Here is a 12,539-nt window from a genome sequence, read left to right on the forward strand (position 1 = left end):
GGTATTTTTCTGCCAAGTTTAAGCAGTGACAATGGGAGCAGAATATGTACACTTCTATGCAAACCTGGTTTTAGTAGAATGGGAAAAGAACTACACATTTTGTTACCCATTTTTTAACAAAGTTTTTTGTTATCTTAGATTCTTGGATGACATGTTCATTTTTTGGGAAAGTGAAGTTCCCAAGTTATTGGATTTTATAACATTGTTAAGTAACACTACTGAATTTTTTGACTTCACTTACACTTTTGGCTATTCTAAGATTAATTATCTTGATGTCACTTTAATGAAGGATGTTGAAAATTAAAGATATTTGTCTACCATCTATAGGAAGGAACCTTATTCTAATTCCTTTTTGCATTTAATAGTAACCATCCTTTGTTTTAAAAAAGAAACATAGTAAATGGGCAGATGGAACTACTTTCGAGAATGATAACATACTCCCCAGGATTTACTAATCTTCCGTGTAAAACTAGATTAGTCTTACACGGAAGTGCCAGTCTAAGAGTATGATGGCAGCGCACTATGCATATTAATGAGGGCACACTGCCTCAACTTTAAAGCTTACACTGAGCGTGGATGAGTGTAGGGGGTGTGTCGGACTGCCGAGCAGTCCAAAAATCCACGCCCCTGCAATGAAGAAATGCCGCAATTTCAAGTTACACGAGCGACTCCGCTCACATGTGCACAATGTAACACTACACTCCCCCATATGTTAAACAACTGACAAAATTAAAAATAGAAAGATTTTTTTTATTTCTTCTTATTTCATCCGATATAGCTGCTCGTATTTGTGTGTGTTTGCGCAGGTTTGCCTATTGCTTAGCTACAGTTAACAGTTTAGACATCGAAGAGGATAATAAGAAACGTATATGCAAATTAAGCAAAATAGCAATAGTGTAGTGGTAGAGCCTTTGCACAAAGAGGAGGCATTCCCGGTTCGAGTCCCACCACTTCCCTTTCTATATTCTGTTGGAAATCTGTATATAAAAATAATTCCTGACATTTATCATTTAAATTTTAGTAAAAAGCATTGAAATGGCCTATGTAGTAGTGAATAAATTTTATATATATATATATATATATATATATATAAAAGAAAGTAAAATGGTTATGCATACTGATGGATGCATAAGTAATGTATCTTAAGCAATGTGAAGCACTGCTAAGTAAAGTTTGCCAGTATTAAGCATATTTAAATATAATTGCTTGTAGCTGAGCACTACTTTAACTAGTGCAATAGCTTTGTGCGGATCTGTGCATCATGCAAACGAGTGCAAACAGAAGATGTTTGCGCGTAGCTGCGCACTGCTCTAACCAGCGCAACGTAGAGCAACGTCGGGCAAAGTTGAGCAAAGTCGGTAAAACACAGTCACACCTCCTAGCCAGTCTGGCCAGTAGTAAAATAAAAAGCAATGGCAGGCCTCAAACCCGAGATACTGTGCACCATAATCACAGTACTGAACCAATAAGCCATGACAGCGTTTCATAAGCATGCACTTTCAACACACACATACATATCAATGGAAGTTTACCCATTGCTAAGCAGGTGTACCTTCAGCTGAGTTTTTTCAAAACTGGCCAATCACAAATAAGTGCAGGAAATGATGCATATTTAAGCTTCATAGGCAGGAATACTTGCCATAACTGGTTGTAGCTCCCATCTGCAGGCAGTAATGGCCGGTGCTGGAGAGGGCTGTCATTTTTGAGTGCAACGTTGGGGCATTGAGGAGTCAAAAGTAATGGTTTGGCTCCTTGTCCATAATCATGCGGATAGACTCCTGCAGGGAAAGCACCAGAGCACCCAATACAAAGTGGAAGCCTGGGACTGCCTAGCTCATGAACTCACCAGTGCCACAGGTGGCCCTTGGACTGGTGAGCAGGTCAGACACCACCACGCAGACCTGAAGAGACGCAAGGTGGATCAACTGGACCAGTGGATCCAGGAGGCCCGTGAGATGGAAAATGCCCCACTACTGAGTAAGTAGCCATGGAATTAAGTATGTAAGAACTGCTATTCTAGTGTATACTATGGATAGGTATGTCTCAATATCACTTAATTTACTTCACAGCTGCAGGTGTCCGTGCTGCGAATCAGCAAGCCTATGCAGATAGGCTGCTAAGGCTGTGCCACCAGGCAGGTTAGTAATTATTCTGCTTGTACTGTTATGTAAAATAAATGAGAGAGCCTGAAAAAAGTGTTTTAACACAATAAATAAAGGTATAATAATTCTCTAATAATTATTCTGCATGTACTGTTATATAAAATAAATGAGAGAGCCTCTAGAAAAGTGTTTTAAGTCTTTAATAAAGGTATAATTCCTGGAGTGTGTCTGTGTCATTTTCTTTGATATGTTGTTATACTCTTGCATTATAGAAATAGTACTGTTGTATTAAGCGCTGTTAACACACAGTTGGGTAGGCCCATATAAAGTGGATGAAGGGAGTGCCAGTAGCTTTTAAGCATATTTACAGTCCTCAACTGTTGGTTCATGCCCAGCATGTACAGGTTAATCGGGAACATGAGTAGCTTGGTATTGTGTTCCCCAGAAATGTCATTGTGCTGGCAGAAATGTAGGGAGCTGTTAACATATAACTGATAATTTCACCTAAATATATCTAGATAAGTATAGGAAAGTAGAGCTGTCAGTGTACCATCTCAGCAGTAGTGTATCTGAGCAACTCACAAAATATTTAGCAGTAACACCTGCATCCCGGACAGTTTGTATGACAGATACAGCCCATGTATATAAAGATCTAGTAAAACCCATTTCATGATTTAAGGACAATTGGGTAGTGTAATAATACATACAGGGGACATATAACTGCAGTTAATAGGAATGTAGTATAAACTAGAAGGATATATATGTTGTTAATGGAGCTATCATTTTCCACCCTACTGTATGTGCATAAAAAATGCAATTCCACACCTCAATGGGTATGTCTAATCTCAAAACATCTGTTAGGACATATGTCCTGTTGGTTTATAAATATCTGCATTTATTTTGATGCATGTGCCCTGTTCAAATACCACAATATTGGTGGCCTGTTGCCATCAATTAAACCTGCATGCTGTTGTAATGTCCCCTGTTGTTCCATATATGCATGTGTCATGCTTGCTGTTCAGCTGTTGGAACTCTGGTGTGTTGGGTTAATGGGAATACTTCTGCATGCTGTTATAACTAATTGGGAATGCTGTTGACTGTTACTAACCCATATTTTCATTAAATCCTCCTAAACATAGAACGTATGGGAAGGCCGGTCCCAGCAGACCCACCTGTCCCACCTCAGCTGGCGATGGCACCTGGCACCAGCAGGTCCGGTGCCCAGCCTGGGACCTCCTCCTCCATTGGCCCTGTGCCACCTTCGGGTGGAAGCATTGCAGGAGATGGGGCTCACCCCCCCATGCAAGTGTGGGTGGAGGAGGGCCACCTATCACCATCTGAACAGTCCAGGCTGTGGTGCGTAGGGAGGTTGAGTGCTCTGTCGCTGATCCTCTACACCAGCTTGAGGCACGAGTGGCGCAACTCACGGGTGATCCTGCTCCTCCTATGCAGCCCCCAGCACAGCCACCCTCTGGGCTGTGAAGGTGCAGTGGTGACTACCCATGGGTGGGGATCTCAGTTCCACTGTTGCCATCTGTGGGCTCATGAGCTTGCAATTTCCAAACATCCTTCCCCATCAATGGTGTTCACCCACCACATGTGTCATATTCCACCCCTGTATGCATCTTGTTTGTCTTGTCTGTTTACCTCCCCAACCTACCTCCCCAAATATATGTACTTCCCCTACCCCACATTCCACTCTCACCTGAAAAAAAAGAAAAAAAGGGCAATCTGCTCCCAAAAAAATATTACGCCCCATACATAGCTGCCCATTTTGCACACATGTCTGCTGGACACATAAACTGATATTTAATTGGCAGTACAACATACTTTGTTGTCCTCACCCCTCTCACAGGGGTTGAAGGTTTCATATTTCCCTCCAAATTTATTGCATATGCACAGCTGTTGTTGTTAAAAAAATGGGCAGCTATGGACCTTCCCTACATCTGTCCTGCACATCCCGAGCTGTTTTCCCTACTGTCTTTCCCTCTTTGTGCCCCTTTTTCACCACTTTCCTATCTCCCCATTTTCTTTTCTTTCAAAGAAATGAGCACGGGGTTAGCGTGAGTAAGCACTTTTAAGCAGTAGTTAGTGGGTTTGCACGAGTGTGCGCCTGTGTGCGCTTGTGTGCGCTTAGCTAAGCATTGCTAAACATCACACAAACCCACGCAAACCCACTTACAACTGCTTAAAAGTGCCTTAGTCACTCTGTATGTCAGGGCTGTTGTTCTGCTCAGCAGCAAAATAAAACACCTCTGTCAGTCTCAAACCCTGGACCTTGTACACACTAGACTGCATGAAGTACCACCAAGCCACAGTAGACATACAACAAGTTGGTGCTGAAATAAATATATTATGCATCAGAATGAGTGAATGTAAAGGAAAATAGGACTGCCATAACACAAATCTTGTTCTGTGGATCTTTACCAGCAGTTGTGGAATTGCATTACATGACTGTGAAAAGAGAACCAGCCATTCTAGCAGGAAATAATGTTACAGCAGCACTTTACAACCCCCACACAGTATCATAGCAGGACAAACACTGGCATATCTGATGCAGAGGCCATACTTCCCAATTGTGACTAATTTTCAGGCATGTCCTTGATTTTGAAACAAATTTTATCTGTTTCCCTCTGAATCCCTCTGAAAAGTAATGACATTAGGCAGAAAGGTGGAGAATTACACTTAATGAATAATGACAATAAGTAAGAGTTAGACACTGCTTGTACTTCAGAAAAGGTGTATTAATCCATATGCTCTGGTTCTCTCAAAGTCTCAACTTAATGTCTCTAATATTTTAAAGGTGTACCTCACTTTTACCTACTTTTCCCTGAGTCTGCTCAAATATGTACCTGAGTGTTTGAGAGGCCTGGCAGAGGCAGAAACACACAGGCATATCAGCTTTTCTGCTGTTACACACTGTGCAAATAGCTTTGGAAGGAGTTCCAGAAGCATACCCTTATGTAGGAGTACAACACTGAAATACCAAGGGATGTAGCCATGTACTGGTAGCAACCAACTGTGACAATGTCATTGTTCCAGTGCTGAAAGATTGGTGTGGTGCACAGACAAAGAATAACAGGCTAACTTCTGGCTACCATCTGGATAGGTCCACAGTTGGGAGCTACGCAGACTACTTGCCTTGATAAACTAACAGGTACACAGCAACCCTTTAAGTCCAACAAGATAAAATTCACACAATAATACATAATGCTCTCTGTACTTCTGCACCTCTACCCAAATGTACAATATACCTGTGTGTTCAGGGTCTACCAAGGATGTAGGTAGGCATACTCAGTACTGAAATTTGTCCACTTTTCTTGAGCAGCCTGTGATAATGTCAACACTAAAAAAGCACAAACTGTTCAGAAGTGAGTAAATTAATATTCACAGTATAGCAGTTCACAAACAGTTAATGTGCCAAAAGAATACATCTCAATAATTACTTTTGTATGGCAGTTAATTGTATAATTAGAAAAGAAAGTACATACTCCCATGTATCTTGTGTTAGCATTTGGAGGGGTGAGTACAATTCTACACTGACAAGTGTGTACTGGAAGCAGCAACATTCAGGTCTGAGTACAACATTCAAATCACTGGCTACACCCCTGACTTCAGATATAAGAACTATACCAACCTTCTGACTTAAACAATGATGTCCACAGCAAACAAGCATGATCCCCATTTTGGAAATCTGAAAGGGCTATGCCTACCTGAGTTAGCAATTTATAGCATTGGGTTGCTATGACAGTGATTACTGCAATTACCACACAGCAGGTTGCTTGCAATTAGCAAAGGTTGGCCACCAATTGGTGCAGAGGCCATCACATGCACATGTGCAAATACCTATAAAAGCAGGCTGTAATTGCTGCCCACAAACTCAATCACTCTATTGCAGAGACTGAGAGAGAGAGAGACAGAGAGAGAGAGAGAGAGAGAGAGACAGTGAAAAGCAAAAGGAAAACGGAAAATAAATAATAACAACTCATACAAAGGAAAGGTATATAACAGATATGTATTTATTGGCATGTAGTAGATGTTTTTGAAGAGTACTCTTCATAATGTGAACCATTCATATGTGGCAGCAGTACGTATCTATGCACAGATGTCCTGCTTAACTACTGCCATGGACAATTCAGTGTGTAGCTGTGTGAAGTGGGACATAACTGTGAAATATGTAGCTCAGCATTAAATGTCAAACATCTGATCCATGTTATCTGTGTTCTGTACAGTAGTGTGGACAATGGCTGTTTGGGGGATTAGTGCAAAGATTCATATAAACATGGTTGTGGCAGAGTAACACATGCATGATAGTCATATTAAAGCTTAGCTTAGCATTGGAAACTGCTGTACCAGGCTAGTATGCTAATCTAGCATTTGTAGCTATATACCCCCTCTAATGTTACTGCGTGTTCACATGTGACACATGTTCATGTTGCAGCAAGGCCCAACAGTTCAGCTGTGAGGTCCAGGGACTTACAACAGTGTGGACCTTGTGTGTGTATGGCACACACATACGGAGATATATATATGTGTCATATATATTAACATCTGTATATGTGCATAGAGCAAGGGACATATCGCAACTGTTTGTGAAGGGTGGACATATATATGTTGATGAAGGTTATGTGCATATTTGTATGTAGGTTTTAGTGTGTGACAAACAAGATAGCATACAGTGCTGGTATATGACATGTGGTGGTTAAACACTGTGTGTGTTTTGTTCAGTTTGCAATGTTGCAGCCAGTGAGGCCTGCTAAAGCTACCTGGGCTGAAAACACTTTCAATGTATTTCTCACAAGACTGTGCAATATTATTACATTACTGTATACCTCACATCCTTTGTATAATTGATATTCCCACCATGAAAGGTGGACTGCATATGTGCCTATATGTATATGTACACCAATGGATGTGTATATGTATATATATATATATATATATATATATATATATATATATATATATATATATATATACATACACACACACACACACACACACACACACACATATATATATATATATGTGTGTGTGTGTGTGTGTGTATAGAGAGAGTCATATATAGTCATACACACCCACATCTACTTGTTGCAATAGATTCTATGCAAAGTTGACTGAGTGTGATAGTCAATGTGTTGGTGAATGTGTCAAACATGTGTATTTGTGGGATAGCTTAGTGGGAAACTGTTTCTGTCATGGTATTATGTGCTCTTGCTTTGATCCCAGCAAAAGCTGTGTATGCTGTTGCTAGGCAGATAAAGCACTATGGCATACAGTCTGATGTAGTCCCTTGGTGTTAACTGGGGTGTGTCATCGGAGGCTAAAGCACTACATGTATGCTTACTGATTGTTACTGATGTTGAATCCAAATCCTGTATGAACTGTTGTACTACTTGAAGCTGTAGGCCTAAACAGCAAAGCATGGTGTATGTCCACATTGCTTGGAACCACTGTTTTGTGTGGTCCCTGTAGTCCTCACAGATTGCATTCCTCAGGCTTAAGGTTTTGTAAGTACTGACACACAGTACTGTATGGTACACACGTAAAGCTTATCTGGGTTGCCATACCTTTGTGTCTTGTAATTATGTCTGATGTGTGTGTGGGTATGCCTGTAACATGTCCTCTGTCATATGTGTGTTACAAGATATAACTGCGTATCTAGCAACATTTATAGTTTACTACAGCAGTAAGCCATCTATATCCACAATTGTGCACATATTTTGGCCACGGGTTTGCCATCAACAAGTTGTGTGGTATAACGATAATACTGTAACTGGACTTTACAAACATTGTGATGGATGACATATTTCTTTATGCATTCGCTTGATCTATACCTTCTGTGGCTAGGTGGTGCATTGTGTCGCATACAGTGTGCCATGTAATGTTGTATAGTCTTATATAGTGATTTTATTTTGTTACTGTGCAGAACATGGTTTATTATATAGAGCGTGCCAGGCACTTTCAAGCAGTTGTGGGGTGAGCACTGATAAGTGGTATTAAAAGTGTTTAATCTCAGTCAGTTAATAGGTTGCTATATATGGCAGTTCAGTGATATCTCTACTGTATAATGTTAAGTGTACCATATGACTTGCTCAGACATATTTTTTCTTTGTCTTCCAGGGATCATGGCCCACCATCGTAATTCCAGCTAAGTAGTGCTGAGGATGACATTATTACCAGCTGTCTGATTCAGCACTACAGCCTACTATTCTCGAGAACCAGCCAAGACCAGCATGAGCGTACTACACTGTGGCAAGATGTTTTCCGGAAGGTAAATAACATAGGCATGCGTAACCGGACATATGAGCAGGTATGCCATCACTGCAGTGATTTACTTAGACATGTCCAGCAGCTTTCATCTGATGTCCGTAGACAGCAGCTTGCGACAGGTGGTGGGGTTAACATCCACCCCCCCTCACCAGAGTGGAGGAGCTGCTCCTGAGCCTGGTGGCACCTGCCCAACAACAAAAGCAGCAGACATTTACCTTGATGGTGGTTGGGGCCACCCAGCAAGAACACATGGAGCGTGCAGGTAACATGGCATATCTGTAGACTACTGTTACCTCTATTGGTAGATCATGCATATGTGAGATGTGTACTGTGTAGTTAGAAGATGTGGAGCCTGTTGTTGCACAATACTGATCATTTGGAACATAATCTGTAGGCTTGTGAATGTAAACTGTTGTACTACTGTAAGATTGCAAACCCACAGTAGCAATGCCACAGTTGTCGACACTGACAAACTGTCTCATATCCATGTAGGTCCCTCTGGTGTGACAGCAAGGAAGGGGACACATGCTGGTGAGTGTGTTCTACATTTATTATTGCAAATAAAAAGTGCATGTCATAGTTAAGGTGTAGACCATGGACACATGTAACACACCTACGCATAATGCATGCTGTGCATGTTTGCTGTGAGACTACACACATCTCAGTAATGTGATTAGCTGCCTCAAACACATGCAATACACAGACCATCTCAAACAAATGTGGCTACACTGTAGTGACCATTGGATAGGCAGAGTTGATACACATGCACACAACATACACAACTATGTCATACACAGAACATGTTAACATGCTACACATGAAGTATTCACAAACTTTCTGTAAAGTCACACTCCAGTATCCCAAATGTCATCCACACAGCACACATAATATACCTGAGGGGTAGAGGCCTATCATGGGGCAGTGAAACACACTGCAACACACAACACATTCATGTTAGGCAATGTTCCTTATTGGCCTCCTTACAAACCCATGTAACAACTGGCTGTGAAATGGTGAATGTAGCCATGGTAGTGCAGTTCTGGTACAGCATGATAGGTGCTGGTTTTGGACACATTTGTAGCCTTGAGTGACCACATGATGCTTCACGATGATGGCTTATGGTACTACACCCCATCCAGTTATTGTAACCACAGTACTACACATAGCTTTCATTACTATACAATTCAATGTTGTGTGTGTACAAACATATGCACCTATAAACAATATGCATACCAATCACCATTTGCACAACCGACACATATATGTCTTGTAATGCTATTGAGTGGCTAGGTCATATGACACACATTGGGTATGTGTCATGTTTAAATATGCATTTGTGTTTTAGCATGCCATGTCATGGATGACACTGGCATGTCCACAATATGATCTACACTCATCATAACTACTGTACATTAGCTATGTGGACCAATGGTATTCCATCAGTTATACATGCACCACTGATCTTGTGTGCATACACATCATGCATGAGATAAAACTGTGTCCACAGTTATTTGCTAAAGACACAGAGGCTCTAATCAGAATTGGATATCTATGTGACACACAGATACCCATCCAGCCATGGTATGTATACCTGTGAGTGATGGTGCACAGTACATTAAAGAGTTTTTAATACTTGCACAGCAATGTTGTGTCCATGTATACATTGCGTTCCAGGGGGAGGCCAATCAGCGAACAACAAAACACATGCATCAAAGCCATGTATACTGTTAGTAACAAGGACTGTCTACACTCGCACTGCATGCTGTTGAAAAACATATGTCCTGCATGCTGACATATGTGATATGACTGTTTGGCTTGTGATTCTGTACCCCACTATCAACTGCTATTGAGTATGTTCTGAGATTGCTGGTGGTGTGTGTGTCTGCTTTAGTGAGGAGTGTATTTGTGTGCATGTGTGCATGTGTGCATGTGTTCATGTGTTCATGTGTGCATGTGTGCATGTGTTCATGTGTTCATGTGTACTGACATCATGTACAGGTCTTAAAGTGTGTTTCCTATTTTACTTTCACAGGTGCTGAGGTTGGGCTGGTTCAGTGCAGCAGGGAACCTGATGTCACTGACACAAATAGTGATAATGAGGATAGGTGTGTTGAGGCACAGGCATGTTTGTCAGGGTCTGTTGTTGGGCCACCAATTGACAGTACACAAGTCCCCACCCCATCCATGCACACAGTCATACTGCCTGTACATCCATCATCACCAATGCCCTTAGCAGAGGGACAGTGTACAGTTGACAATGGCCAGAACAGCGTGGTATCTATGGCACATGCATCAGGACACAGCAGCCATAGCCAGATGTCTGGAATGGTACCACACAGGCAGATGTCCAGGGGTTCTCGTCAGAGCACTGCTGGTCATCATGCCCCTGGCAGACGTGCCACAACTCTTACAACCAAACGCATGTTCCAGGCTGTCATGGAGGCACAGGCACGTATGGAGCAGTACACCAGACAGGGACTAAGGGCACAGAGAGCTCATAACACCTCTTTAAATGACAGTATCCGTGACCTAGCAGGTGCCATCTGTAATTACAATGAGGTCATTGATAGATGTTTGGGTGAGACATTAGATGTCCTCCACAATGTCATGTCCATGTGTCAGGACAGTGGGGGACAGTTGAGACATCGACGTGGGCATATGCCAGCAACATCATCAGCTGGCAGTCACCGTGGACGTCCATCAAGTCATAGCCACTCCCGTAGTGCCAGTACCAGCCCCAGCAATGTTGGGGTGGGCTGCCCATAGACCGTCCTAGAAGACCACATGCACGTGGCTCTGGCCATTCCAAGCAGGGACCTGGATCCAGTGTACATATGTCAACCTCTGAGGATAGTACCCAGTCTGGATTAGTACCTGATACTGTCTGTAGCACCCCTGCCAGGCACAGGTCCCGTATCCTTGGCCAGAGATGGTGATCTGTAAAGCCTGCCAGGTACAGCCTGTAGCTGTCCCACAAATCCCCATATATGGCAGCCACATGGTGGAACTGTGTGCATACAGACACACACACATAAACCAGACACCTAGCGCAAACACATACCTGCACACATTACATCCACATTGGCCCATAACAGTACTCTTGGCCCTCATACACACACACACTCACACACACACATGCCAATTGTATGGCTCAATGTAGGCCTCTGGCAAACCAACAACACACCCTGTGTATATGATGAAACCTGTGCCACCTCCTGTCATCTATAACATTGATGCAGGAACAGGCTAACATGGTGCTGACGCACAGGGTGACTTTATAACAGAATAACAATGTTAGCATGTTGTCAGCAGTAAAGTGTAATGATATCCTTGAAGGTGTACCTGAGCAGGCATGATGCATTAAAGCTATAATTATCAATGTAGTATTGTTTACACCAGTGTTTATTCCAATTGTGTATTGTCTGCCCATGTGCCACTTGGCTGATGTGTGTAGTTTTGTCAGCATGTGTTAGAGAGTGGACAGTAATTGTGGGATGTGTGCAGCACAGATTTGCAGGTGTACATTTGTGAACATGGTTGAGGTGCACTGTCTGCATGTACGTGCAGACTGGACACATGGGCAGGGTGACATGCCCTGTATTAGACAGTTTTAACACTCCATAGTTTCTATTGGTGGCCAGTATGCATTGTACTACACACATTTTGGAACTTGAGTACATGTGTGTGCATGACATAGTTTGACACTGTGCTGTGGGTGATACTCTTACTATCTGTCATTGGTTTGCATTCTGGTAGTATACATAACCTCAACAGCCTGACCATAAACAATTGTTAGATGATGTCTTGACAACTGACACACAGATGTAGGACATACAGTAACATCTGCAGCCTTAAAGTACTATTCTATGCCAGTAACCAGTGGTATTCACCTGCACTCAGTCCTGGGACCACTCCTATTTGGCATATAGCTTTCTTAGGTACAAGCAAACACAGTAGGGATATGTCTGGCCATGTTTGGCAATGCATGCTGAGGGCTATAATGCATTCTCCAGATGACACACACATCCTGCAAAAGGGTATCATACAGACAGATACCTGGTGTCAAACCCATGCTGTAAAGCTATAAGCCAAATAAAGCATAGTCATCCACTTTTACAAAACATAGTATCCCCAGAGTACCACATAGGTAGTAGCCCCCAAAAT

The sequence above is a fragment of the Protopterus annectens genome, chromosome 3.part0, assembly GCF_019279795.1.
Source record: "Protopterus annectens isolate FY-2018-M chromosome 3.part0, PAN1.0, whole genome shotgun sequence".
NCBI lineage: Eukaryota > Metazoa > Chordata > Ceratodontiformes > Protopteridae > Protopterus > Protopterus annectens.